We start from the raw sequence: 27317 nt of genomic DNA, 5'->3' as shown, positions 1-27317 counted from the left end.
TGGAATCATTGGACTGGTTTCTCATACAGTACCCCTGCCAGCTGCCCATTTCAAGGGTAATAAACTTAATTTTCAATGTTCGGATCGTCACATGGCTGATGAAGGGGTCCTGGGAGGCTCCAAAACAACGTCGCTGTCTGCTGTAACAATGCGATCGCTGAATAAAGCTTTGGACCCTTTTTTCCATGGTGTGCTGGTGACCTTCCCCATTCTGATTGCTCATTGTTCCAGCCAGTGATTGCTTCAGCACTCACTTAGACATACAGCCATTTTTACAGGAACATATGCGTTGGGAAGAGTGCGTTGGAATCTATAGACAGAGACTGTTGCCCAGTCCAGTGAACAAATCTGCTGCAGCTTGGGTCACCAGCAGCTGAGACACATAATCGTCATTCATTTTGATTTTCCAATGTATGGTTCAGCTTTACTGTTAAGGGACTGCATTTAACAGGTTAACCATAGAGGAGTTTTGTAGTGGCTCTGACATGCATGAGATGCCAGGCAGTATGAACTCTGGGCAGAGGGAGCTAAAAGTTCAGAAGAAGGGACACCTGAGAAAACATTGGGTAGATGGGGAAGTATGGGCCCTTTAAGGGCTATGCTTACCACATAAGAGGAGAGGTTCTGATACCCTAAGACACCTAATTTAGGTGTCTGTGCCTACAGAAGTCTTGTGTTCTGAAAATTTGTGTTAAAAGACTCTACATTTGGATGTCCAAGGTGTAAAAAGGAGAGCAGTGGCAGTGAGGGATGGAAGCAGTGCGAACGCTGGGCAGAGGGAGCTGAAAGTTTAGAAGGTGGACACCTGAGTAAACCTTGGTTAGACAGGGCAGGATCCACCATTTGTACAGACTGGTGTCAAAAAATTGGAATCTACTTATACTTTTTATTTATACATGAGTGTTTGTGTTTGGACAGTCATTGAGTAGGGGGGGTGGCAGACAAGTATGATTTTTGCACAGAAATATGCTTACTATTTTTGGGCACACAAGAGCAGAGTGGAGATGTAGGGGTGTTAAGGCATTGTTTGGAGGCACTGAGAACTTTGCGTAGAAGCAGATTTCCACTGGAGAGGGACACTTGGGTAAGTATTGAGTACATTAACAAAGGCTGAGTTGCCACAGAGAAGGGTAGGTCTTGAAAACTTTTAGAAGGAGCATAGAGGATACAAATGGAGTGCAAGTACAGATTAACCTGGGAAAGTATGAATGCAAAGCAGGGGAGCAGAAGCAGGCAGGTTAGGAGCACAAAGAGATCACAATACAATAGTCTACGTCAATGAAGATGGAGTAGAGAAAAAGGGGCCACACATAGTGTGATAATTAAAGTGACTCTGCCAATCTGGACTGTACGAGTTATTGCAGATAAACAACTTCCTGAAGAATCTTCAGAATTTGACACTTTCAGACGCCTCACCTCTTGCTGCGCTCTTTGGTTTCTGCTGCTGGCCTCTACATCACTGCAGGACACAGGAATGACATAAGGGCTGTGGCAATTGATCTCTGCCTGATGAAGTTTTGAGCAGACGGTCTGGAAAGCCTTACGCTTTTTGGCCACTTCGACCGAGTAATCAGCAAAGATGAGGATTTTCATTCCATCGAACTGGAAAGATTTAGACTGTCTGAATCTCTGGAGAATTGCCCATTTGTCGGCGTAGTTCAGATATTTTGCTATAATCGCGGGGTAGACTGCTCAGACGAGTGTATCCACATACGGTGGGCTTGTTCAACCACACATATGCCTTGTAGGCCTAAGGCCTCTGGGATTTTTTGGGCACATAAGTCAGGGATAGCGGAAGGTGGCATAGATTCCGGTACCCCAATGAAACGGAGGTTGCTCCTGCGAGCCCTGTTTTCAAGGTCCTCCCAGTTTCTGCATGATAAACTGATTGATCTTGTCCTGAGTTTGTTCAAAGTTGTGTGATTGGTATACCTCCTCTTCTATACTGGACACCCGGTTTTCTACCTCTTGCATCCTAAGGGAATGTTCGGTAAGCTGTTTTTTAATACCCTGCATCCCTACAGTTACGGCTGTCTGCACCGCTGCAGTTATTGTGGGGGAGAGGAGCGCCACTACAGCATGAGCTATACGGTCCGATTGTGGGTCCCCCAGGGATGGCACTGTGGTGGCTGGAGGAGCAGCAGTGTCCATGATGCATGTATCTGCATCTCCAGGGGCGGAGGCCGAGACCGCGGCCTCGATTTGCGGCGGGCCCGGCGAGGCGCGCGGGCCGGATATTTCCAGAAACTTGTCCATGGTCGGTATGGAACCAGGCTAGGTGAATACCTGGAGGGAGGGATGGGTGTCGCGGGTCTCGATGAGGTGCTTGGAGGGATTTTACAAGCAGATTTGGAGTCCTGCCGCGGGAGCCGAGGGAAGACACGTCTACAGCATTCGGCGCCGGAACCGAAAGTGCAATTGATCTCCAAACTGTTGTAGCCTTTTGCTTTCTTTCAACTGGCCCTTGGGGGCAATATTTTTTCGTCTGACACCAACAATGGGGCACAATTTCTCCCAATGACACCAAAGAAGGGGCACAATTCCTCCCAGTGATAACAACAATGGGACACCGTTCCTCCCAGTGACACCAATGAAAAGGCATTCTGCTTCCCACCTAATGACACCAACGATGGGGCACTATTTCTCTTACTGACACCAAAGATGGGGCATTTACACCCACTGATGCCAGGACATTTCCTACTTTCAAAGGCCACAGTCCAGCGCCCCCCCCCCCCCCCCAAAGTCTGAAGGACAGTAAACTGGTACCTTGTTTAAAAGTTTGTAGACCCCTTGGCTGAGGTATCAAACTACTGAGCACAGCTGGGAACTAGGAACCTGGCGGTGTGCCAGATGCTGAAGATTCTTCAAGTAGCTGTATCTCTGCAATACAGAGTAGATCAGTGGCTCAGTAGATAAGTATAGACTCTCTCTTCTTTGCAGGGGGGGGTGGGGGGATTTTGTTTTGCATTTTTATTGTAGCAGCAGACACTTCAAAGGAGAGCCAAGAAAGGGGAATTGGAGCACTGAGGAAGAAAGCAGAGCGGGAGGTGGTGTGTCCTTCCTGAGGGTGCAAGCTTCCCCAAAACCAAGAGGAAATGCCCTTCTGTTTTATTACTGTACAGAATTATGAGGAATGCTACAGGACTGGGAACCATCACAACTCCAATGTAGACTGGAGCATGACCAGAAACCATGGCAGAGAGACCATCTGAGACACAGGTGTCAAACACAAGGCCCCAGGGCCGAATGCAGCCCCCCAGGCCATTTTATGTGGCCCTAGCACCTCTTCTGCAGCTGCAGCACCCCCCTTGTCTCTGCCCCCACCTTGTCTCAGTAGTCAGCAGCAGAGAGGACAGAACTCCTCTGCCAGATCCTGTGTTTCTCTATGCAGCTGCATAAAGGATCATCTTTGCCCCCCCCCCTTCTCAGCAGTCTGCAGCAGAGAGGAGGGCAGAACTCCTCCAACAGATCCTGCACTTCTCTGTGCAGCCGCAACACCACTTTGTCTCTGCCTCACCTGATCTCAGCCTTCAGCAGACTCTGGAAGCTGACTCCAGCCCTCCTCCAGACCCTGCACTTTCTTGTTCCCAGATCCACCCACATCTTCCTGGCAGCAGCACAAGGTAAGGGGGTGCATTGTGATGTAAGGAAGGGTGGGTGACTCTTGACTTCTGATGGTGGGGGGCTCTTGACATCTCATATAAGGGTGTAAGGGGGCATGAGGTGCTCTGGACATGTAATCTTACAGATTTAACTAGCCCTTTGAAGGCAACCATAATGCTGATGCGGCCCGCGATGAAATTGAGTTTGACACCCCTGATCTAAGAGATAGAAGAAGCCAGTGGGTTTCCCAATATGAATATATCAGTTTTGGGTGACCTGACCTTATAAAAGGCACAAAAGTGCTGTGCTGTAAAATGAAGATCTGTAATGAAATTCTCACTGTGGTGTATGATGATGATGATGATGATGATGACCATGTCTTTGTAACATTTACACGGCTCATTCCTCCATATCGCATATTCTACATCGTGTGACTGATCTGCTCATCGCTAGAATATAAAAGCCTTTATGCTTCCTGACAGCTTGTTTTGCTTGGTTTATGATTCAGATGTGCAGTATGTGGGCGAATGACTCACAGGATCTGAGGAATCCAAATATATCCCACAATCTGCAAAACTGCTCTCTGCCTGGCTCAAATTCTTATATGTATAGATATGTTCTGAGGACACTTTACCTTCTTCTAATTTGTTGTGTTCTCCATAAACCCAATCACAGTATTTTTGTGTTCTGATCTTCCTGACCCCATTACTGAAACACAAAGCGCTGCTGAAAACCTTCACAAATATGCCTGGAAGACAATGAACTATTTGGCACTCAGACAGTCTTCCTGTGCAGTTCTCTGTTCTATTTTAGCTGCTGTGTTAAACTACAAGCAGGCTTGAAAGCGACAGGAATTTTTCTTCTGTTCGTTTACTGAACAGGAAGCCATCTGTGCGTAGGAAAATATTATTCTCTATGTTAACTTTTTCCATTTTTATTTTATGCATCCATATACATAAAGTATTCGTTACGTAAACCGGCTGGCAGTTTGTATTTTTCTTTTTTTTTCTTTTTAACCCCAAAACAAACTCTTATGATATTGCGGCTTAACAATTCTTGTGCTGGCTGTCTTCCTTTCCTTTTTTAGGCTTTCTTTCCTCTATTTTCATCTGCCCAGAAAGTCTTTTTTTCAAAAGCACAAGCTCTCCAGCAGAATGTATCAGTTTACATGGATGAGACAAACCATTTAACAACTGGCTGGGGTGGTTAAAATCACATTTTATTTCTTCATGTAAAGGGAAAAAAAAAACAGTTTGCTGTAACTGATTAACAAATTGAAGCACTTACACTTTATAATGTATTTAAATATGCAAATACATTTAACACTCCCCTCCCCCCAGACTGACAATGCTGCTGTCTCCTCTGCTCATTCATCCAGAGTTGTGTGTTCTTGACCAGATCACCAGGTAATAACAGAGGGGAAAAGCCTAAAAAGAGACCTAATGCAGCCGCCACATCTAATGATTGATAAGCTGCAGTATACATACTAGTGATCGACAAATATCCTTTTTTCATCACCGATACCGATATTTTGGTCATCGCATATCGGTATAGGCCGATATTTTCGTACATTTAAAAAAAATGTTTTTTTCTTTTTTTTTCTTTAACAGGTACTCTTGTGGAGGGATCTGGGGGTCTAAAAGACCCCAAATCCCTCCTCTGCACTTAAAATAATTCAAAACGCCAAGTTGGGCTGTTTTGAATGCTGTAATTTTTTTAATCTGGCGCAGAGTACCCGGAAGTGATTTCATGACATCACCTCTGGGTTTTTGCATGGGGACCCGATCAGAGCTGAATGCGGCTTTGATCGGGTCTTTGGCGGCCATGCAGGCTGGTTGCCCGGGTCTCCCGGTGGGAGGGGAGACCTGGGCGAGCCGCGGGAGGGGGGGGGAACGTCCCCTCCCGCTCCTTGTAATGACAGTCGAGCGGCTTCTCAGCCGCATCGGTTGTCATTACAAGACAGCTGACCGTCGGCTATGGACGCCGGTACCGGGGTGATGCCTCTAGCTGCAGGCATCACTCAGGTACAAGCACTTTCTGAAATATCAGCAATATCGGTCACCTTGGTGGCTGATTCCGATATATCAGGGAAAAGTGCAGATCGGCCATCGATATATCGGTAAAAAATCCCTGATACATACCTCACAACTTTTTGAGATGGGAATGATGGACACCTGTTAGCAAGTATGTAGGCATAGGACACCCCCCCTCCCCCCTGCCATGCCCCCTTATTCTAAAAAAAAATATTAGGTTAACCCGGTTTTTTTTTTTTTTTTTTTTTTTCACGATTATTCCTTTTATACTGGCTTTTGAAATTTACAAATGCAGCAATTTGGAAATTGGAGGAAAGGTTTAGCATGAGGAAATATTTTGAAAGATAAAAATGTGCCTTTTATTTACAGCTATATAGATCAGACCGATATGAGGGACACATGAGGAAGGAGGGACAGAGGGACTTTGTTCCAAATCAGGGACAGTCCCTTGAAATTAGAGGCAGTTGGAAACTATGGCTAGATTACATTTTTGGTATTGGGTTTCATATCGCTTTAACTGTCGCAAAAATATAGAACAGGGAATAGTCAATATTTCTGTCTCGCTTAGGGTGATTGTAAAGTCAGAAGGTTTTTTATCTTAATGCATTAAGATAAAAAGCCTTCTGTGTGCAGCAGCCCCCCTAATACTTGCCTGAGGTCGTTCTCTGTCCAGCGATGTCTAAGAGTGCCTCAGCCGCTCGATTCTCCCTCCTAATTAGCTAAGACACAGCAGAGGCGCCATTGGCTGCCGCTGCTGTCAATCAAATTCAGCTAGCCAATCAGGAGAGAGGGGGCAGGGCCGGGGCACAGCTTCGTGTCTGAATGGAGACAGGGAGCTGTGGCTTGGCTCTGGTGTCCCCATAGCAAGCTGCTTGCCGTGGGTGCACTAAACAGGAGGCAGGGTCCGGGGACCCGGGAAGAGGAGGATCTGGGCTGCTCTATGCAAAACCAACTGCACAGAGGAGGTAAGTATAACATGTTTATTATTTTTATAGGGAAAAAAAAACAAAACCTTACAATCGCTTTAAGGCCCGTACACACAATAAGAAAATCGGAAGTAAAATTTCTTCCGATGAAAGATCTGCTGATTATCTGATCGATAGTATAGTGCTTTCGACAGTCGATTCCAACTTTTTTGACAATTAAAACTCGTAGGTGCAGGCTATAAAATTTTGTAAACACAACGTCCGATTTTCCTTTTAATTAGTACAGTTTTTGTCTGGAAAAATTTGAAAGAGCAGGACTACGCATGCTCAGAAACCAGAGGATACATTACAAAACGATTCAACACGTGACCTAGTTCCTTGCTGGGATCTTTGGTCCTGGCCATTTTTTTTTTTTCTTTTTTAGATAGAATTTTTTTTTTCTCCTGGATTTTTCCTGTGAGATCTACAATCAACTGCCCGACTGGGCGACGGGTAGATAATCTAGACCCAGTGGTCACCCCAGTCTGGCCAGCGAGCGCGCGCAGACCTCAGCTCCACGCTAGGTCAGCTGCGACATAGCCCCCACTGGACGGGGGCTGGCCTGCGAGTTAAACACCTTGCGAGGTCGCATACAACTGGGTCTCTGGGTTTTGGGGTGGATGTGGGCCCCTCCTTGGGATGGTCAGACCCCCGGGTTCCCTTCCTTCCCGCAGGCATCCCCCCTTGCTGAGTCCCTCATCTTGCCCCCCATTCCACATACGCTGGGGCTGTTTGGGTGGTCTGACCACTTTCCTGCGGTGAGGGCAGGGCACTGACTGGCGATGGGGGGCCAGGGGGGTGCGCCACCACCGACCGGACGATCAATTGTGCATGGGGTGTTGTACCTAGTGGGGGCTCCTGCCAGGGCCCCCCATCCTGCTTGGATCTGTCCTTGAGGCCTGGTCTCCTAATCGTGGGCCCCTGTAGGCCTCGTTGTGCCACCATTTTGTTGTAGCCTGTGTGTTCTATACACGTCAGCCATGTTTGTGTAGTCTGGCGGCCATTTTGCTGTGGTTTGCCATTAAAAATAGTGGGGCCCTGTGGGCGGCAATTTAGGCGGTTGGGATCCCCTCCTCATCCCCTGGTGCTGACTCCTGGATCATTTTACTTTGTGATCATTGCATGGGTAGTGCAGATTATCCTGGTGGCTGCAGGTGCTTGCCTCTGCAGGTGGTGAGTCTGGTGTGGTCCTCTCCCTCTCTGCTGAGGATCGCTTGGTGTTTTGTGCCTGGTGGCCGGGTGGTGCTGCCAGCTTGGTGGGGGTTGTCCCTTAGCAGTGTGTTAAACTTTTTTTTGTGGGGTCCCAACCATCTATCCATGCACTGACGGCGGTACTGGAGTCCCTTGAGTTCCTGGTGGAGGTGGCTTACAGGCGACGGGCTAGTAAAAAGCGCCCCCGCTTTTCCCCTGCCTCATCTATCTCATCAGATCCTGAATCTGATTTGGCCGCTGCGGACGTGGGTCATTCAGCTGGGTCTGCAACCATGCGCTTGGTATACTCTGATGGGGTGGATGATTCCTCTACATCTGTGACCGCACACGAAAAGGCGCAGGTGGATGCACTGATTGTATCTGTGCATGAGACCCTGAAGATGGAGGACGCAGCTGAAGCTGCGGCGGAGGCGCAGGTACCCTTTGGCACTCAAGTCATCCAGAGCGGCAAAGGTGTTTCCTTTCCCTGCCTATTTTGACAGAATGGTCGCTAAAGAGTGGGGACGACCAAAGCGTCACTGTGGGGTCCCTAAACGCTTTAATAGGCATTACCCGTATGAGGAGTCCCTTCTTAAGAGGTGGACTGTGTCACAGGTGGTGGACCCTCTAGTTTCCAGATTAAACAAGGCAACCATGATTCCAGTTGAAGAGTCCCCGACCTTTAAGGATCCAGCTGACCGGAAGGAGGAGGCTGTGGCCCGCCATAAGTACAATCTGGTTGGTTTGGCAATGAGGCCATTGCCCTAGTGTCGCAAACTCTGACTGAGTGGGCTAAGCTCCTACGCCGTGACTTGAAAGGGAAACCGCTCCCCCCTGCCTTTGCTGAGCTGGCAGACTAGCTGGTCCAGGGGCTGCCGTTTTTGTGATTCCTCCTTGGATGCGGCTCCCATGCTGGCTCGCCTTTCTGTTTTGGCAGTGGTCCTTCGGCGTGTCTTTTGGCTCAAGTGCTGGTCTGCGGCTCAGACTTTGAAAAAGACCTTGACTGATCTTCCTTTCTAAGGAGATGACATAATTTGAGGTCTCACAGGGGGGGGGAAGAGTAATTTTCTTCTGCAGGCTACTAAGGGCAAGGCACCTTGTCATAAATGTGGGCCTTCCTTCTCGGCTCAAAGAGGTTTTTTTTCGTTCCTCAGGGTTGACCGAAAAGGTCTCGGAGCCTTTCATGGCCTCTTAAGGAGGATCCAAATGAACCTGGTCTGGCAAGCCAAGATCGTGCTTCTCCAGACCCATGGACAAGGCTCCTTTTAGCATGAAGGTGCGCCCTCATCCGTATCAGGGGTGAGGGGACACCTTCGCTGGTTTCCAGACCCGTGGACTTCCCTAGTGCAAGACAAATGGGTCCACCAAGTCCGGCCACAAGATCGCGTTTCGCTGTTGTCCCATGGCAAAGTTTTTTTTTTTTTCTTTTCCTTCCAAATTGCACCTGTCTCCAGACCGCTTACAGGGTCTGCTTGGGGCGGTACAAGACCTGTTCCTTCAAGGGGTGATTGTCCCGGTTCCTACTTCGGAATTTCTTTAGGGTTTTTACTCAGACCTGTTCACAGTCCCAAGGAAGGCAAAGTGGGTCCAATCCTGGACCTCAAGGTGCTAAACTGTTTGTGCGGGTACAGAAGTTCAGAATGGAGTCCATTTGAACTGTGGTGGCATCCGTGTTTCAGGGGGATTTCCTCGCCTGTATCGATATCAAGGATGCCTATCTTTACATTCAAATATATGCCAATCACCAGCATTTTCTCTGCTTTGCTGTGGAAGAGGAGCATTATCAGTTTGTAGCGTTACCCTTTTTGGTCTCGCCTCTGCTCCTCAGGTCTTCACAAAAGTGTTAGCCCCAGTGCTAGCCTTGCTACACCAACGGGGCATCGCGGTACTGGGCTACTTGGACAATCTCCTTCTGCGAGCAGAGTCTCCCTCTGCTCTGGTGATCAACCTGGAAATCACAATACGGACTCAGCTGGAGTTCAGCTTTGTTACATTACAGCCTTAAGTTCAATGTTTTGTTAATCTGAATTTTATGTGATGGATCAGAACACAATAGTCTAAGTTGGTGAAGTGAAATGAGAAAAATATATACATAAAAACTATTTTTTAGAAATAGAAAACAGAAAATTGGCATGTGCGTATGTGTTCCCCCCCTTTGTTATAAAGACCATAAAAAGCTCTGGTGCAACCAGTTACCTTCAGAAGTCACATAATTAGTGAAATGATGTCCACCTGTGTGCAATCTAAGTTTCAAATGATCTGTCATTACATATACACATCTTTTTTGAAACGGCCCAGAGGCTGCAACACCTAAGCAAGAGGCACTACTAACCAAACACTGCCATTAAGACCAAGGAACTCTCCAAACAAGTAAGGGACAATGTTGTGGAGAAGTACAAGTCAGGGTTAGGTTATAAAAATATCCAAATCTTCTATGATCCGCAAGAGCACCATCAAATCTATCATAACCAAATGGAAAGAACATGGCACAACAGCAAACCTGCCAAGAGACGGGTGCCCACCAAAACTCACGGACCAGGCAAGGAGGGCAGTAATCAGAGAGGCACTACAGAGACCTAAGGTAACCCTGGAGGAGCTGCAGAGTTGCACAGCAGACACTGGAGCATCTGTACATAGGATGCCAATAAGCCATATGCTCTATAGAGTTGGGCTTTATGGCAGAGTGGCCAGAAGAAAGGCATTACTTTCAGCAAAAAACAAAATGGCACGTTTTGAGTTTGCGTAAAGGCATGTGGGAGACTCCCAAAATGTATGGAGGAAGGTGCTCTGGTCTAATGAGACTAAAATGGAACTTTTTGGCCATCAAAGAAAACGCTATGTCTGGCGCAAACCCAACACATCACCCAAAGAACACCATCCCCACAGTGAAACATGGTGGTGGCAGAATCATGCTGTGGGGATGTTTTTCAGCAGCACCCGGGACTGGAAAACTGGTCAGAATTGAGGGAAAGATGGATAGTGCTAAATACAGGGATATTCTTGAGCAAAACCTGTACCTCTCTGTGCATGATTTGAGGCTAGGACGGAGGATCACCTTCCAGCAGGACAGTGACCCCAAACACACTGCTAAAGCAACACTTGAGTGATTTAAGGAGAAACATGTAAATGTGTTGGAATGGCCTAATCAAAGCCCAGACCTCAATCCAATAGAAAATCTGACTTAAAGATTGCTGTTCACAAGTGCAAACCATCCAACTTGAAGGAGCTGGAGCAGTTTTGCAAGGAGGAATGGGCAAAAATCCCAGTGGTAACATGTGGCAAGCTCATAGAAACTTATCCAAAGCGACTTGGAGCTGTGATTGCTGCAAAAGCTGGCTCTACAAAGTATTGACTTTAGGGGGGTGAATAGTTATGCACATTGACTTTTTCTGTCATTTTGTCCTATTTGCTGTTTGCTTCACAATAAAAAAACAAAACCTCTTCAAAGTTGTGGGCATGTTCTGTAAACTAAATGATGCAAATCCTCAAACAATCCATGTTAATTCCAGGTTGTGAGGCAACAAAACACAAAAAATGCCAAGGGAGGTGAATACTTTTGCACTGTATGAATCCGGCCTAAATATTTCCTGGTTTTTTTTATTGGGCTGACCGGCTCCTGAATTCTATGTTCGCTTCTCCTTCCCTGAAATAGAATTTCTTCCTATTACTATACAGTAGCAGTAACATTTACCAGGAGCTTATGGTGTAATGTACTATTTAACTGCTTACTTTGGCAAGAATGTTGATCTCCGTTTTTATGAACTGGATCTTGTGTGTGTGTGTGTGTGTGTGTGTGTGTGTGTGTGTGTGTGTGTGTCCTCAAAGTGCATACCAAACCGTACTGGAAATGAATGTCAAAAACCATCCTCTCTGGAGGGATTCCTGGCATTTTTCTACAGCCGCCCTCTAGACATCTGACTCTTTAACCCCTTCACTACTAAACCTGGATAAATAATAATTAATATTGTGGATGTGTTATGGTGACTGGAGCATAAATGGCACTGTTACACAGATCAACCAGATTTTACTATTCACATGAAGGAATCTATAGCAAATGTTCACTTATAATCTGCATTCAGAGCACTGTGCCTGATTATTGAAAACTGGAAAATGAAGCTCTGGTCCATAAGAACATAAAAGTGCTTATTTCATAGAAGTGCACTGGTCCAAGAGAACATACAAGTTCTTGTTTCATAGAAGTCATGGTTGCATAGTTAGTGAGGTTGAAAAAAGACATCAGTCCATCCAGTTCAACCTATGATGTGCGCGTGTGTTTGCTGTTAACCGTACATTGTATACCCCTGTATGTTGTGGTCTCTAAGGTGCCCATCTAATAGTTTTTTGAAACTATCAATGCTTCCTGCTGATACGACTGCTTGTGGAAGAGAATTCCAAATCCTTACTGCTCTTACAGTGAAGAACCCCTTTCGCATTTTAAGGTTAAACCGCCTTTCCTCTAGTTTTAGTGAGTGGCCACGTGTCTTATTGTATTCCCTTACTCTGAATAGTTTGTTCCTTTATGCTAGGGTCGCCAGTACAGTATTTGTACATTGATATCATATCCCCCCTCAATCGTCTTCTCCAGAGAGAATAAGTTCAGTGCTTGTAGTCTTTCCTCATAGCTGATGTCCTCCATTCCCCTTATTATTTTTGTTGCCCTTCTCTGGACTCTTTCCAATTCCAGCACATCCTTCCTGAGGACCGGTGGCCGTACCAGAGTCTTGTAGAGTGGGAGAATAATCTCTTTATTTCTGGAGTGAATCCCCTTTTTTATACATCCCAGTATTCTTTTGGCTTTGCTTGCAGCGGCTTGGCATTGCATGCCACTGCCAAGCCTGTTGTCTACCAGTACCCCCAAGTCTTTTTCCATCCTAGACTCACCCAGAGGTTCCCCCCCTAGTGAGTAGCTTGGTTTCTGGCCCCCAAGTGCATTACTTTACATTTTTCAACATTAAACCTCATCTGCCATGTAGTTGCCCACCCCGTTATTTTGTTCAGGTCCGCTTGTAAGGTTTCCACATCCTGCCCAGAAGATATTGGCATGCTTAGATTAGTATATCCGCAAATACTGAGATTGTACTAGATATCCCCTCCTCCTAGATCATTTATGAATAAATTAAACAGGATTGGTCCCACTACCGAACCCTGGGGGACCCCACTTTCCACACCTGCCCAATCTGAGTACTCCCCATTAATCATCACCCTCTGGACTCTCCCCTGGAGCCAGTTCTCGATCCAGGTACTCACCTTATGGTCCATACCTACCTTCCTTAGTTTGAACAGTAAGCGTTTGTGGGGAACGGTGTCAAAAGCCTTTGCAAAGTCCAGATACACCACATCCACAGGCTTACCTTTATCTAGTTGGCAGCTCACTTCATCATAGAAGGTTAATAGATTGGTTTGGCAAGAACGATTTTTCATGAATCCATGCTGATTACTACTAATAATACCATTTTCATTACTAAAGTCTTGTATGTGGTCCCTTAACATCCCCTCCAAAATCTTGCAGACTACAGATGTTAGGCTGACCGGCCTATAGTTACCCGGGATACACCTCGGCCCCTTTTTAAATATTGGTACCACGTTGGCTTTTTTCCAATCAGCTGGCACCATACCCGTCTGTAAACTATCCTTAAAGATCAAGAATAATGGTCTGGCAATCACCTGGCTGAGCTCTTTAAGAACCCTCGGGTGCAAGCCATCTGGTCCCGGTGATTTATTTATGTTAAGTTTCTCTAGTTTAGTTCTAAGTCTATCTTCTGTTAGCCATGGCGGCACTTCCTGTGGTGTGTTGTTTAGTTCGGCCTTACAAGCTGGGTTAGTGTAGCCCCCCGATTCTTTTGTGAAGACTGAAGAGAAGAAATTATTTAACACTTCCGCCTTTTCTCTGTCCTCAGTGGCCATATTTCCTTTGTCGTCTTTTAAGGTCTTTTATGGTCTATAAGAACATACAAGTTCTTGTTTCAAAGAAGCACCAGTCCATAAGAACATGCATGTTCTTGATTTTATAGAAGTTCACTGGCCTATAAGAACATACAAGTTCTTGTTTCATAGAAGTTCACTGGTCAATAAGAACATGCAAGTTCTTGTTTCATAGAAGTCATGGTCTATAAGGCGCTTTTCCACTGCATGGAACCGAACGGTTCGGCTCGCTTTTGTGCTTTTCCACTGCTGGTACTGCATGGTATGGTGTAGGAATGGTACGGTTCGGCGGCGATTTTCCACTGCCTGGAACTGAACGGTACAGCTCTCAAAAACAGTACCACCTCGATTGTGGTTCCAAGAGGTACCATACCCGGTACCATATCCCACAATCCTTTGCATGCAGTCACTACTAGCCACTGATTGGTCAGAGAATCCCACCCACCCCGTTGTTATCCCACACACTTAACTTTAGTACTACTTTAGTGGAAAAGCAAACCGTACCGTACCGAACCGTTCCAACACCGTACCATGTGGTACCAGCAGTGGAAAAGCAAACCGGGCCAAGCAGGGCCGAGTAGAGCCGAGCCGGTACTTGCAGTGGAAAACATACAATTTTTCTTGTTTCAAAGAAGCACCAGTCCATAAGAACATACAAGTTCTTGATTTTATAGAAGTTCACTGGTCCATAAGAACATACAAGTTCTTGTTTCATATGAAAGTTAGATGCTGAGCTTTGGAGCTCCAGTTTCTACCCCACAAAGCGCACATTCTGCATGGTCTATTATGGGAAACTATAAAAACTTTGGAAAACCTGATTTATTGATCCCTAGGTGTATCTTCTATGTTTTTGGTTCACATGTCTTTGTTTGTGTGGGAGTTTCTGGGTGATTTGAGGTCAGAAGACGGTTTCACAAAGGAAATATGAACAATGTAGGCAGTGTCTTACTTCGTGACTTAAATACAAAACCTTCCAAGGAAGGAGGGATCGGGGAAATCCTCACTGAGCAAGACAAAGGCTTAAGGCCCAGCGTGATGTGTCACCACACACATCCCAAATGAGAGATTTCTGCTTCATCAACTTTAAATTACACCAAACGATTCTTCAGCTCTGACAATAAATGATATCCTTAATCTTAAAAAATAATCCATACACATCTGCTACTTAAATGCCCTGCAATCTATTTTTCATTATTTTGTCTCTTACTGTGTTTTTTTTTTTTTTTTTTGCCTCCTTGTAATGTACTCTGTGATCTCCTGGATTTCCCTCTCCCTTCTGTTAAGTGGGGTACACACTAGTAGAAAATCTGCCGAAAATTCCCTCCCGATGTGAAATCGTCCGATTTTCGCCTAGTGTGTACACAACTTTCAGCAGCCGATGCCGACATTTTCAACGAAAAAAAACGGAGGGACAAACACCAAAATTTTTTTCGTCCGTCCCCAGACGACCGATTTTTCGTGTAATGTGTATGCAGTACGTCCGTGAAAAATCTGATACGAAAGACCGCGCATGATCTGAAGTTGGTGACAACCCAGAAGTCTAGGAACAAATGTGCCAAAAAAAAGAAAAATCGGACGAGAAATTTCGTGAACATTTATGCTCTGTCGACTAAAAACAGTAATGAACGCTGAGAAGACAGAGAAAAATCGGAGGATATTTCGTCCGATTTTCGTCAAGTGTGTACGGCCCTTTAGGCACAAACAGTGCATGCTAGTTGTGGTCATGTGCACTGCTCTATACACATTACAAATCCCATAGTCCTCATGTGCAAGCAAGATTGGGTGAGAAGGTGACTACATTCCTCAATACAATGGGACCACGGAGAGCAAATGTAGCCAACCTCTAACAGGAAGTCAGATTACAGCAGAAGAAAAGAAGAGTTTGGTGGTTTGGCGGAGGCTTAGAGCCTCCGCCAAATTTAAGTGACACTTAAAACATGGGCAGTAACCAGTTATGTTAGTATTTGCAGTATGGCTGTTAAACTTTTGCCTGGAACTGCTAAATGTAAAAACAAAGATGTCTTTGAACTTAAAAGGTTGGAGAAACCACTAAATGCAACCATTGCATGTTTACCTTTTACCTCTATCTTTTGCAGTCCAGTGGCTGGCTCTCCGAAAAATGGATAGTACCTGTTCCTCCAACTACACTGTACTACTGGAAGCATAGCTTCCCTTTTCCTTTTCTATAGCAAATACTCCCCTGTAATTGGCATTCAGTGCACTGGGCGTGATTAATGAAGACTGGAACATGAGAAGCACTGGTCCATATGAACATACAAGTTCTTATTCTATAGAAGTGCTCTGGTATATAAGAGCATACTTTTTTCTCCATGAAAAATTGATAGTACCCGTTCCTCCACTACACTGTGTGAGCAGCATAGCTTTCCCGGAGCAGAACAGGGAAAGCTCCTATTGCATGATGGGAGCAAAACGTTTTTCCTGGTTCAAACCTTCTTGCAGGGGGCATTTTGAAGAAAGCACACGTGCATTCTTTTTTATTTTTTTATTTTTTATCTGATATATAAATACTGTATATATGTATCTAATAAATGGTAAGCGGAGCTCTGTAGTGACTGACTGGCTGCTTTTACCTGCATATCGTCCTTTTGTTAGCATCCGCGTGACCAGTGTGGCTGTGTTTAGGTACCACTAGCTGGCAGCCGCTGATTGGCCGCATTGTAAATTCTCTCATCTTTGTAGCATTAAATTGGAAAAGAAAAGCCTATTTATTTTTTTAAAAAGTTCCCTCGCCACTCCTCCTCCTCGCCACTCCTCCTACTCCTACATATCTTGCCTAACCTATATAAAAAAAGATGTGTATACTTGTCTAGTTTTTATCTGCTCCAGTCTGATCATCTTTTCCTGTAGCTTCAGCTCTCCTGTAGCTTCAGCTCTCCTGTGTTAGTGAATGGCTGCTGCAGGGGAGAGGAGGGAGCGCAGACAACAGCTGCACCAAAGGAGCCTATGGGTGACATCATGGCTCCTGGAATCCACAACCGCTGTTGAGTGCTCCCTTACATTGAGCTGCAAGATCATATGACTGGAGCGGATTGGATTGAAAAAAGTTACATTCACAGATCTTTTTTATATAGGTTCGGCCGGATATGTAGGTGGACAGGAGAGGAAACCTTTTTAAGGAGGAGAGGGATTAGAACATCTGTCAGATTTGATTGCGGTCTCTGCCCCCATTTAGGGAGATTCACTCTCTCTGTTTGTCCTGTTTATAAATATCATTGAAAGTGAAAGTAAAATCCCAAATTTTAGAGGGAAATTGAAAACTTTAAAGAGGAGTAAACCCTCCTCAGGAAGTTGTACCTATAGGTAAGCCTATATTAAGGCTTACCTATAGGTACTGTAAATATCTCCTAAACATGTACCGTTTAGGAGATATTTACCTTTAATGCAGCCAGTGACGTCACTGGCGCATGCGCTCTGAAGGAACGGCTGATCGTGCCGTTCCTTCAGAGCCCCGTGCCGTGACCATCGGCTCCCGCGCGCGTGCGCGGGAGTGACGTCACCGCGGCTCCGGCCAATCGGATGACCGGATGCCGCGATCCCGGAAGACGAGCGACATGTCATGTCGCCCGTCATACAGGTAAGAGAGCGGCACGGCGGGGGCTCGTTCTAAGGTAAGTATTTCATAATGAGCTAGTATGCGATGCATACTAGCTCATTATGTCTTTCTCTTGCAGGTTGTAAAAAAAAAAAAAAATTTTTAAACAAGTTTACAACCTCTTTAAATAAGGACATAAGTTTTGGTGACCTGGGGGCCCCCAAGAGATTCCCTTAATTTTGGAGGGATTTTCTCGCTTCCTGTTTTGACTATGGGACAGGAAGTGAAGGGAAGTTTCCCCAATTGGAAATGGATGGCCAAAAGAAAAGGGGGAGAAAAAAAAAAATACCCCGACCAGGGGTTATAACCCTCCCTTACACTAAGTTTTGCCTATGGTTCTACTTCTAAGTCTACTTTCAACAAAACACTATCATTACATTCATGTAAATATTCTAGAGCTTCTTCTAAATTAACTAAATCTAGCCAACATAAACTATGGAAGTCCCAAGAAAACAAGCCTTTTCAAGTATTTCACTGTGCTAATAACATTAGTTCAGTGACCTTTTTAAGATTTTTCCTTGTTAAAGAAGGAATTCTGAGTGTCTGCAATCCTTCCCACCCCAGTGCTGTGACCAAGGCTCCTCGCCGAAACGCGTTGGCCACCTTGTCTATTTTACTCACTGAGGTGTGACAATAAAGAATTGGAAGATTTACAGAGTTTCTGGCTGTCCTTTTGATTGAGATTGTATTTCATGGTGTTTGGAGAGATCACCGCAGCCTGTGCACCTGATGGACGTTTCCATTTACCGGATGGTTCCATTGTTCAGAGTGATGAGTTTTTGTCTGATCCTTGCCACCCCTTCACTTTGTGTGCTTGGAGGCCTTAAATTGCACACATTTTTGAGAATTTTATTTCTGCAATTTTGTCACTTTTTTCTGTGCATTTACTTGAGTTTGTGAGCACTGAACTTGCATATAATGTCCAGATATGCATTTACACACTGGTCTATGAGAGAAATGTGCAAAAACACTTCAGGGAAAAAGCATGACACTATGTAGAAGGGTCTAAAGCTGGCCATGTACTAGTAGATTTTCTAATGAATGTTCATATGAATAGTTCTCCCACCCCAGGCCACCCTGCTGCTCTACCGCCACTGCTGCCCTCACATCTTCTTGTTGCGTGTCTGAAGTCTGTGTCCCTTTACCCTAACTTCATGTGTCCTCTGTCCATCATGTTCTCTTTTTTTACCCTCTCCTTTCTGTCTATGTCCTCTAATTTGTTATTATATAATTATTTTTTTACACTACCGGTCCTGTGCTTTCAGAAAATGTATGGTTTGAGGGGACTTTAAAAAAACTGTGAAAGCTGTAAATGAAAAATATGCAAGTCCAAAAGATGACAAAAACCCCCCCAGAGGTTATAACTAGGGATGGGCTCAGGCTTGTTTGGATCCTAGTCCTGACCCACATGAGCAATCCCGCCAGGAAGCGGTCACTGCACACCGCCAATCATGAGCAGCGTGTGTATGTGCAGCTGTGGGCTGGGAGATGCCTCACTGGCTATGATTGGCAGTGTGCAGTGACGGCTTCCTGGCGGGATTGCTCATGTGGGTCAGGACTAGGATCACAACAAGCCCGAGCCCATCCTTAGTTATAACCCTCCCTTACTCTATTCAAAATGAAGAAAAACAAGTTTTGCCTATAGTTCTACTTTAAAGCCACATTAAGCCTAACAAAAATATTTTGTTCTATTGCAGCTTACCAATTCTTTGTAATGGTTGCATTTGTTTTCTTTTTTAGCCTTTCTTTGCTTTGTTTTCACCTGGTCAGTTAGTCCCGGTTCACACTAGGGCGACCTGTGAGGGAAGCTGCGGACCCGTTCTAATAGGAGCGACACAAGTCGCTCCGACCTAGAAAAAGGGTCCGGAGCTTCTTTGGGGCGACCAGGAGGCGACCGCCATAGACTTCAATGTTATGAAGTCCGTGGCGGCCGCTCCGAGGTCGCGGCGCGCTGCTCGCACCGCGACCTCGGAGGTCGCCAGCCGAAGTCGGATCGCCCCTATGTGAACGGGGGCTAAGTCCTGTTATTTTTCAACAGAACAAGTTGTCCTGCAGATGGTAGCAGTTAGAGGATTAAGACAAACCAATTACAACTGACAGGGGTACTTACAAGGATCAGCCTTTATTCATGTAAAATCTTTATTCCCAAAAGGGGAAAAAAAAAAACTGTTTGCTGTAACTGCTTATAACGTGTGAGCTGGAGTTTGGCTAGTCAATCTAACACTCCCCTCCCTCCAAACTGACAATGCCGCTCTTCCAAGGTATCCCCTGTGCTCCTTCATCCGGAATGTAGGGACTCTAATACAGGAGATGTGTTACTGGCCATATCAGCAGCTGAAAACAGAGGAAAGAAAGCGTAAAAAAGAAAACTAATGCAGCCACAACATATATGGTTTATTAGGCTAGAATATATTACCCTTTTTTTTTTTTTTTTTTTGGGGGGGGGGGGGGGTTTAATATCCCTTTAAAGTGGAGTACAGAGCCTGACATAAAATGGTTAATGCACATAGCACACATTCTGTTTTGCTTCAATTTTCCTGTATTGCCCTTAAAACATGAAGGAATCGGGTTAATTTTAATTCATACACGATCACTCATGCTGACCTCATTTTCTGTCTCTTTTGGATGAAGCAAATGATTTTAATGCCCCTTTTAAATTGTTACCACTTAATAGACATGAGTGGCCGTACTTCTTCCTATAATAATGCGGCATGTCTCTCTGTGTTACATTAATCATTGGCTTGTGAAAACTGGAGCAGAAATGAAGCAGTTTAGCATATCCTCCAATCGGGTTTCATGTTCCTGGCTGAGCTATGCAGTAGCTTTCATTGAATTCAGCTTTTTTTTTTTTTTTCTTCTGGGCTTCATAAAGCAGGTCTTGTGTGTTGCGGTGAAAACTGTCTTTGTAGTGCGCACACGGGTCATTCCTCTTACTACCGTATGACTCATCTTTTTGCATATTGCCCATGAAACGGTTGGAATCTCCTTTTTATTCTCCCAGGTCACTATAGAACAGTCTTTCTCAACCTAAAGGAACCTAAAAAATGTTCAGGTCTTGGGGAACCTCTACTAAAACCATTTCGTTGGGGGAAAAATCCCCCTTCCAGTAGTGTTCAGTTGGAAGACCGAAAACCCCTACAGTGGTGGTTAGAATGACACCCTTACAGACTGCTAAAATTATGATAGGTGCCATGTTGCTGGCTTTGACAAGTGGTGTTGGCTCTGGAACTGTGCAGGCACCATCAGATGTGAGGACAATCAACCACAACTCAAGGAATATCTAGCATCCTCTGGAGGAACCCTAGGGTTCCACGGAACACTGGTTGAGAATGGCTGAATTAGAAGAAGGAAAAGGCATAGTTATAGGCAGCCCCCAGCAGTTTAGACATTTTGTAGCCAGTTTGAGTTGTGTTTGAAATTAAAGTTTGTTACCCAAAAAAAAATGGATCCTGTTACCTTAAAGCATGTTATACAGCACAGTGCTTGTGCTGTGTAATTTGCCCCCCCCCCCCGTATAACTTGAAATACCTGGCCAATCCTGCCTGGTTCTGCCCTCTCCTCTATAAACTGACCATGGTTTATCATGGCTGCTGAGCCCTGACGCCATGGTCATTTTACCTGCCTCTGTCATCTGCAGCTCTCCTTTGTCCTCTTTCCCCCTCCCTGCCTGCCTGTCAGCTCTGTCCACTCCACAATCCTCCCCTTGTGCTGCTCTTATATCTATAGTATAAGCATGCCATCCCTTCTGTTATATAACGCTATGTGTCCCTGTGTCTGTGCTGTAAAAAAAAAGATGCAGATTTATCCCTTATATCAGAGCGTCTCCCTGCACTCCTGTGACTCCTCGGATCTCTCTTCTCCCCTCCTGACATTTGCGGCAGTGCTCAGCCCCGCCTGCTATAGCTGTCAGCCGGGCAGAGGAGAGAGCCGAGAAGTCATGTGAGCGTGGCGGAAGACGCTCTCATATAAAGTATAATCTGCATTTTTTTTTATGCGGCACAGGGACACATAGCGTTATCTAACACAGCGGATGACATGCTTATACAATAGTGGGTAAACAACCACTATGAAGAGGAACTTTATTCAGAAAATTGAAGTCCTCATAGATGACTTCAGGCTGCCCTGGTATATCTATGCAAAACATTAAAAACAAACCCCTATTCGGTTTAAAGTCCAGTATTACTCTCTCACTTCTCTGCGCATGCAGGAATATCAAACTGTGCAGGGGGGGAAACAGATTACAGAGGGAGAAAAGAAAAGCAGGAGAGGTGACAGGACAAACTCTGCTGCCAGGGAGACACAAAAGAGTTAGGCAAGCCATAGAGGATGCTATTTTTCATACCTGCAACTACAGGCTGCAGGAAAATTAAATTGCTGGATTCCCCTGTCAACAGACAATGTTAATAGGGGAATCCCTCCCACAGCGCTATAGTGTTCTGCTGGCGGGGAGCCTTTCCTGCAGGCAGAACACAATGATTACTGCTAGCGGCTATAGGAACCAGCAGTAATCGCATTCAAAAAATTCCACGGGTTGGTTGTACGGAAGTAAATCGACAGACTGACTTCAGTACAAGCAGCTTGCCTATTGATGGATCGAATCTTGACTGGTCCCTGCTGAACCAGCCAAGATTCGATACCTCTATGGCTGGCTTTAAACTTACAAGAAAAGGGTCTTATGCTCTCCTTTGTCCTCATCTCAGCCTGTGAACTTCATAAACTGTAAGTTTGTGTCAGCCTTCCTCTCTAGCTAAGCCAGGACATACAATCAAGGGTTGGAAATGTACATATTGTATTTGAAGAAAGTGATAGATATCGTTTTTGAGACCAAGAAGAGGGATAGGGTTTCCAATAAGGAAGTGACTGCTCTGGGCTTCAACAAAATGGCGTCCCCCCAGCACAAAGATGGTGGCATGTTCAGGGAGAAACGTCCTTCATAAACGTGAGGGTAAAGTACCCGGGATTTTATACCTTAGCCCACAGGAGCTGCTAAGCTTGTACTTTTAAAAAGCATTGTTTGTTAGTAGCTATATGTGAGTTACTGTATATTGTAACAAAAAATGTAATTGCCACGAAAAACTATTGATCGTGCTCCAAGTGTTTGTCTCATGGAAAACTGATTTTATGGAATGCGTAAAATTTTGAAGGCTTTGAAAAGTAAAATTCGATTAATGCGGCAAATGTAAAAAAAAATATGAAACTGCAACATGTTGCTCAATAGTCACATGATCTACACCAAAGAAATAATGGTTTTTAGAGTTTCTCATTATTTAGCACTCTGTGATACTTTTTTTATTTGCACTAACATACAATTTTTCAGGGCAAGCTTTTGGGGTATGTCCCCGTCGTCAAGGTCCAAGCAGTACTGGTTCACAAAAGTTTTAGCAGAATGGTGTAAAAAAAAAAAAAAACACTCTCTAAGCCAAAGGAAGGAAAGAAAAGAGAAAACCAAACAAACATTACAAATGTTATTGGCAATGGTAATAAAACTAGCATAGTTAGTGAGATAAGACAGAGGGAGAGCTATAGACAGGGAGGGGGGGGGGGGGGGGTGATAGTCACAGAGGGGGTCGTAAAACTGTAGGATAATGAGCGAGGAAACCGATATCTAAATTTAGGCTGTTTTTTGTCAAAAAGAAGTATCATTCAAAATTTTTTTTTTTTTTTTTTTTTTTTTCCTGGATAGTTCTGAAATTCCCTTTTAAAGCGGAGTTCCGGCCACAAATTTTTTTTTTTTTCAATAAAAATACCCCCGGGACAGTCAGGGCTAGTACATTCCACAATGAATAGCCTCTGTACTGTCCCGGTTCGCACTTACCTTTTAGAAGAAATACTTACCTTGAAGATTTCTTCTCCAGCGCTGCCATCTCGGATGTGGGCAGCTGAAGCCAGCGCGTCCTCTTCTGCGTCCTCTTCTCCCAGAATGTGCCTGCACCGGCCCCGCTCGTCACTTCCGGTGCGGGCGCATCATCCCTCCACAGCATGCCCAGAACCTGTTTAGCAAGGAATGAGGCGCCGCACCGGAAGTGACGAGCGGGGTCGGTGCAGGCGCATTGATTCCTGGGAGCGAGGACGTTCAGCTCCCAGGAATCAATGCAAGGAGGAAGTGACGGCGTGGGCCACGGCCGCAGAGGGCGGAAGTGGAAGAAAGGTGAGTATATTTTTCTTCAATAACAAGGTAAGTAAACAAAAAAAAAATCGTAACTATCCATTTCTTTTGCAGGTGACCGAAAGCAAGCGGATGGCCCAAAATCGATTATGTTGATTTTGTGGCCGGAACTCCACTTTAAGAACTAAAACAATGAGGTCTTCTATAGTGTGGGCCAGTTGTGAGAAATGATGTCCCACAGGTGTGCAGAAACTATCTTCTTTGTTCCTTAATGGTATGTCTGTGCAAATTCATCCTTACTTGCAACTTCTGTCCTGTTTCCCCTACATAAGATCCTTTGCTACATCTTTTGCATTGGACGAGGTACACAACATTACTGGAGGTGCAGTTGTATGATCCTGTTATATTGAAGGTCCCATTTGTGTGTGTGACACTTTTAGACAGTTTTACTCATTGATCCAACACCTTTCACCCAATTATCAAACTAAAAATGGGTTATTCTAACGGGCATGTCCACTTCCTAAATAAAAAAGGGATTGTGTAACCGCGCTAATGTGTATCAATAAACAAATAGCTGCAACTTCAAGTGTGACAACACCCCAAAAACAAATAAATACAAGTCGCGCTAAGTGATAAAGCATAATATAAATATGAATATAACCAATAGTGAAATTAAAGTGTTCATAAATCATTAAGTGCAAAGTAAATCAATCAAGTGATTAGGTGCAGCAATCCAGTTCTGATGAATGTTCTGCTTGCCAGAAATAGATGAATAGATGGCATAAGTATTCATCTCCACCGCATATAAGGAATAAATGAAGAATAAGGATGTCGCAGAGAAATCCAATATATACAATGTGATGACGGCTTCAAAATCCCTCAGATGGAAGTGTTTCAATCATATTGGATGATGAACATGGAATGATAAAAAAGACACCATAGCATAAAACCCCAAAAATTAACGGGAAGCTAGTGCACTGCAAAATTGTGTGGGATAAGAGAATATAATGAGACCTCCCCACCAAGTGAAAATGAAAAAAGTATTGAATAAATTAGAAAATAAAGATAAAATAAAAATAAAGAATAAAAAATGAACACCACGGTGTTATGTGTAAATCTAAATAAATACTCCTTACCAGATATAGGAAGGAGTGTGCATTTAGGAGCCTCCAGCAGGTAAGGAAGGTGAAGGACAAAAAGTAAGAAGCCTCATCCGGTGAGAAGAGAAAAGAAGGGACACTCACCCCACCTTTAGTCACACCTGATAAATTAACCCCTTACCAGATACTAGTAAGGAAATCTCATGAACTCCCAAGTCAGTAACCAGTTGATAGGTGAATCAAAGGAACCCAGCGGTCACAAGGAGTCACTCCTCAGATATGGCACATATGGACTAATGAACTCCGCAATCATAAATAAAAAAGGGAGAACGCCATAGCATAAAACCAAACAAACTTTAATAGGAAAAAAAAAATTACACTCACATGTATGAAATAAGCAAAACGCCTTGAGTGAAAAAGGAGCTTGAGCCGCCGGCCGGGTGGCTTACCGCCCGCACTTCCTGGACGCAGAGGGTGACGTCAGCACGCCGAGACCCGATGCGTTTCGTCAGTTCTGATATGCAATATGGCTACCTGGAGTTGTTCTGTACACAGAATGTGACCACACCCCAGAAACATTTCCTGCTTGTGTGATTGGCTCACTGATTTTCCCAGATGTCTGCCTAAGATACAAGTCAGATATCAGGCATCCCCTGCAACAAAAATGTCATTTTTGGTGAGATAATCCCAATAAGAACACGTCTAAAGGGATGCAGACCCAGCAGCTTTCCTCATTTAGTGCCCTGCAGGTGCACAGCTGATTGATAATTATGAAACCACCCCCATTAGTCCCACTCGGCACAGAGGAACACACAGTGATTTCTTCAGAATAACAAAAGGTAGAAATCTGCAACAAACCTTGTTATAATCCTTGCAATGTACATAGATCACCCAGAGGGAACAGGTTGACTTGCATGTTAATACATGATACAACACCCATCCGAGTGGACTAGCGTGAGGTGAATAAGCCCTAAATAAATAAAAACAAAATAATAGTGAAGTGAAAGAATCCATGTCAGTTTTACATTATGCTTCCCCGCTAGGGAGATTCACATTCTTAATTTGTCTTGACAATCGATGTCACTGGGACTGAAAGAAGAAAAATCCTAAATTTTGTGTTGTGACCAAAACAGCAATAAAGGATAAATCTTCCAAAGGGGAGTTTGTAACTTATCAACTGTAAAAAAGTAAGACCTTGTAATATATATAACAGGTTATGTTTTTCCCCACAAAATCTGTATTGTTTAATTTACTCTGGGCCTTTATGGTTTGGAGTTAGGAATATTCATGGAAGGTAAAAAGTTAAAAAAAAAAAAAAAATGGTTTTATTACAAAATGACTATTTTCAAGACTCTGCTACTACCAGTACGTGACTGTGCCTGGCTTTGTATGCTGGGATTATATGGTCTTACCTGGGACAGCATTCGAGATTGAAGGTATTAAATGACAGCTTTGTTTTAATTGCTGTAATTAAGGTGTTACTTGCAGCAATTGCTCTTTTTTTGGCCTAACATAAAAGTCAAGTATTTGTAATATAATTATATACTCTTGTTGCCCTCCAGCTATTTGCGGCTTTTTATACATGGGCACTGTATATTTAGGCAGTTAGCTTCAATGCAGTATGAGGAAAAGAGTGGGAACTAGCACTGAGGAATGTTACTTTTTGTCCATGGAACTAGTCAGACATAACTTCCAGTAAATCTGATGCATATTTTAAACTTGAATAATTAAAAACCTAGCCTAAGAATATGTACTGCGAGGTACCATTCTATTACCCTTAGTGCCTGTTCACACTACCGCGGCACGACTTCGGGGGCGACCTGTGAAGTCGCGTGCACCGCGACTTCGGCGCGACTTGCACGGACTTCATATAATGAATGTCAATGCAAGTCGCTCCGATGTCGCCCCGAAGTAGTACAGGAACTATTTTCTAAGTCGGAGCGACGTGAGTCTCTCCTATTAGAACGGTTCCCGTAGCACTGCATGGACCGCGACTTGTCAGGCTGACCAGTCGCCTGAAAAGTCGCGGTAGTGTGAATGGGCACTTATTGCTAGAAAACCCATCTGTGTGCACCCATCAGACCCTGGATTTATATTAGTAAAAGTTTTGACTTTCTAGACATCAGTTTGTAAGTCCTTCCCACCCTCCACTCTCCTGTCTCATTGGAGATGGATATTACATGCACAGGTCCTAATTCCAAAATTCCAAAGTCAGGAAAATAAGCTCTTGGTAACAAAGGAAACACCTACCGTATTTGCCAGCGTATAAGACGGCTTTTTAACCTTCAAAACATCCCCCAAAAATAAAGGGGTCGTCTTTTACGCGGAGTATAAAATGTGAGGCCCAAAACTAACGTCCCTAATAATCTCTCAACCCGCTGGATGTGCGGTAATAATATATGTACCGTAGCGGAGTAAAAAATGTGAGGACTACTGTACTTTACATGGCCCAAAACAAACGTCCCTAATAATTTCCAAGCAGGGTAAGTACCAATGGTGAAATCTCTTAACGCGCTGGATGTGCGGTATACTGTACTGGTATGTACTGTTTCTTCGGCTACATACAGTATACCACGCTGAGCCAATCACAGTGAGCGATGTTTTCTATTAATAATACATACAAAGCCAGCTTGGCTTAGCTGAGTTAGAAAGAGTAACATCATCAGCCTGCCTCACTGACTCCGCCAATTTGAGCTGGCTTATATTCAATAACAGAATACATTGCTCACCGTGATTGACTCAGCGCGGTATACTGTATGTAGACGAATCTATGGTACATACCAG

General features: G+C 44.5%; 1 protein-coding gene across 4 annotated transcripts in view; it reads left to right on the top strand.

The window, feature by feature from the left end:
* Nucleotides 1-27317, top strand: part of TACC1 (transforming acidic coiled-coil containing protein 1) — a 184773-nt gene that overhangs the window by 82441 nt on the left and 75015 nt on the right. The window lies entirely within an intron of this gene.

This window comes from Pelophylax lessonae, assembly GCF_965119305.1.
Source record: "Pelophylax lessonae genome assembly, chromosome: 4".
NCBI lineage: Eukaryota > Metazoa > Chordata > Amphibia > Anura > Ranidae > Pelophylax > Pelophylax lessonae.
This window is presented reverse-complemented; position numbering and strand designations above follow the sequence as displayed.